The sequence below is a fragment of the Hoplias malabaricus genome, chromosome 4 (genome assembly GCF_029633855.1).
Source record: "Hoplias malabaricus isolate fHopMal1 chromosome 4, fHopMal1.hap1, whole genome shotgun sequence".
In the NCBI taxonomy this organism is placed as follows: Eukaryota; Metazoa; Chordata; class Actinopteri; order Characiformes; family Erythrinidae; genus Hoplias; species Hoplias malabaricus.
Genome location: NC_089803.1, coordinates 11,990,906 through 11,994,555, shown reverse-complemented (window position 1 = coordinate 11,994,555; position 3,650 = coordinate 11,990,906).

Here is a 3,650-nt window from a genome sequence, read left to right as displayed (position 1 = left end):
ATCTTTATTTTTATTTATTTTTTTTTTTTTCTTTAGATCTATCCAATATAAGCTTTTTTAAACTTTTGAAAGTGTCTGTCTTAAGCAGGACTGTCATATCTCTGGCCTGGTTTGTAATATGGTACTGTCATGTCTCTGGCCTGGTTTGTCATATGGTACTGTCTTATCTCTGGCCTGGTTTGTCATATGGTACTTTCTCATCTCTGGCCTGGTTTGTCATATGGTACTGTCATATCTCTAGCCTGGTTTGTCATATGGTACTGTCATATCTCTAGCCTGGTTTGTCATATGGTACTGTCTTATCTCTGGCCTGGTTTGTCATATGGTACTGTCATGTCTCTGGCCTGGTTTGTCATATGGTACTGTCATATCTCTGGCCTGGTTTGTCATATGGTACTGTCATCTCTGGCCTGGTTTGTCATATGGTACTGTCATCTCTAGCCTGGTTTGTCATATGGTACTGTCATCTCTGGCCTGGTTTGTCATATGGTACTGTCATCTCTAGTCTGGTTTGTCATATGGTACTGTCATATCTCTGGCCTGGTTTGTCATATGGTACTGTCATATCTCTGGCCTGGTTTGTCATATGGTACTGTCATCTCTAGTCTGGTTTGTCATATGGTACTGTCTTATCTCTGGCCTGGTTTGTCATATGGTACTGTCATATCTCTGGCCTGGTTTGTCATATGGTACTGTCTTATCTCTGGCCTGGTTTGTCATATGGTACTGTCATATCTCTGGCCTGGTTTGTCATATGGTTTGTCATTTCTCTGCCAGAAGTGGCCTGGTTTGAATATGACCTACTCTCAGCTCACATGCATTTTCCCAATGTAAACCGAGGACCAGCAGCTCTGTATGAAGAATATATTATAAGAATATAAATAAGAATATATCAAAAGTAAACTATAAGAATGTGTGATGTGCAGTAGCTGCATGACATTGTAACATGGATGTTACTAAAACAAGAGGTAAACAGACACAATGGTAGAATATCAGAGGAGAGTACAAGGGTGGATTATTTTTGCCTGGTTGTGTAAACAAACTCATTTACATAGTACTGGAACCTGCTGGGCAGTGTCACAGTCACACAGCTCCAGGGTCCTGGAGGTTGTGGGTTTGAGTCCGGCTCCGGGTGACTGTCTGTGAGGAGTGTGGTGTGTTCTCCCTTTGTCTGCGTGGGTTTCCTCCGGGTGACTGTCTGTGAGGAGTGTGGTGTGTTCTCCCTTTGTCTGTGTGGGTTTCCTCTGGGGTGACTGTCTGTGAGGAGTGTGGTATGTTCTCCCTGTGTCTGCGTGGGTTTCCTCCGGGTGACTGTCTGTGAGGAGTGTGGTGTGTTCTCCCTTTGTCTGCGTGGGTTTCCTCCGGGTGACTGTCTGCGAGGAGTGTGGTGTGTTCTCTCTGTGTCTGTGTGGGTTTCCTCCGGGTGACTGTCTGTGAGGAGTGTGGTGTGTTCTCCCTGTGTCTGTGTGTGTTTCCTCCGGGTGACTATCTGTGAGGAGTGTGGTGTGTTCTCCTCGTGTCCACGTGAGTTTCCTCCGGGTGACTGTCTGTGAGGAGTGTAGTGTGTTCTCCCTGCGTCTGTGTGTGTTTCCTCCGGGTGACTGTCTGTGAGGAGTGTGGTGTGTTCTCTCTGTGTCTGTGTGTGTTTCCTCCGGGTGACTGTCTGTGAGGAGTGTGGTGTGTTCTCCTCGTGTCCACATGAGTTTCCTCCGGGTGCTCCGGTTTCCTCCCACAGTCCAAAAACACACATTGGTAGGTGGATTGGTGACTCAAGTGTTCGTAAGTGTATGAGGGAATGTGTGTGTATTCTGTTCCTTCGAAGGATTGGTGCCCCCTCCCGGGTGTGTTCCCGCCTTGCAACCAGTGATTCCGGGTAGGCTCCGGACCCACCGTGACCTTGAACTGGATAAGGGTTACAGACAATGAATGAATGAATGAATGAATCCTACTGAACTTTATCACCACATAGTGAAGCAGAACAGAACAGGATATCATTTTATGTGCGCACAGGTTTGTTTTGATATTGTTTCTTTTTTTTCCAGGTCAGAGCAGCAGTGAAGTGTGGTCAGCTGAGAAGGTCAGAGACACTTCTGATCAAACACAGATCATGAATTCAGAAATTGTTTTAGGTCATTCTGTAAACTGTTGTAGAGGTTTATGTTGTTGTTGTTTTTTCCTCCTCAGGAGGCGGACCCGGCCAGATCTGATCAAACAAACCCACAGAGCTGCAGGGGACCTTTTACAACTGTTGTTTTTAAAAGTCATTAATCAGAAATGAAGGCTTATGTGGATCAATAGCTCTCATTTATTGTTCCACAGATGTATGTTTCAGGGTTTTAAATGTTACCAGGTTTGGTTGGACTGGGGGTTTGAGGGGCACAGAATGAAATGAGATGCTCTGAAGAAACTTCACATGAGCCAAATGCCCGGAGTGGGACTAAGGGGTCTTTAGATGCTCCCAGGTGATGCAGTGCCACTCGTGGATCAAAACTAATACAATACAGCTTTATTGTGGTCAGATGTTGTATGTGGATGAATGTGAATAAATCCTCACAAGAATGTTGTAATATCTAGTGTTCATTTTTATGCAACAACAAGATTTTGCAGTTGCAGCAAAGTAAGAACAATCAAACATCATTGAAAAAAGGCCTGATGAGAGCTAATGGACCACAAATAGAATTTGAATAGTTCAAACATAGGAATCTCTTATACACCTAAATTACTGAGACCCAGAGCACATGGGGCATCTCCATCCCCTGCTATATTATATATTCCATACATTTTAATGAATGAATACAAATTACATTTGCATATTAACTGGACATTGTATCAGTAAAAGTGAATAAATATTCCCATTGAATTATCTACCACCTGAGGTTGAATCCACCCCAGAAACTTCACCACTGATGGAGTGCCATTTCTTTCAGAACAATCAGAGGGAAAATGAGTGAGTGTGAGCAAACGTTACATCATCTCGTGCAGATTTGAAAAAGCAAACACAGACATCAATGGCAACACAAGCAGGAAACATGCAAGATGTCTTAGAAAGAGAGTTCTGTCACTTAAACTGAAATAGAACATGGTCCATCTCTAATTAAGGTCATGTTAATGTGCGTTGAAGACAACACGCCATACTGGTTACAGACCCAGTGCACAAGATCTTCACTGGGAAGCCTTTCTATCAAAATTGTAGTGATGTTGCTCATAACACCCTCTGACTGTGCTGAAGACAAATCTGGGATGTGTATGCAGTAAACAAAGTGTGTTTTTGGAGTGTGGGAGGAAACTGGAGCACCCGGAGGAAACCCACGCAGACACAGGGAGAACACACCACACTCCTCACAGACAGTCACCCGGAGGAAACCCACGCAGACACAGGGAGAACACACCACACTCCTCACAGACAGTCACCCGGAGGAAACCCACGCAGACACAGGGAGAACACACCACACTCCTCACAGACAGTCACCCGGAGGAAACCCACGCAGACACGGGGAGAACACACCACACTCCTCACAGACAGTCACCCGGAGGAAACCCACACAGACACAGGGAGAACACACCACACTCCTCACAGACAGTCACCCAGAGGAAACCCACGCAGACACGGGGAGAACACACCACACTCCTCACAGACAGTCACCCGGAGG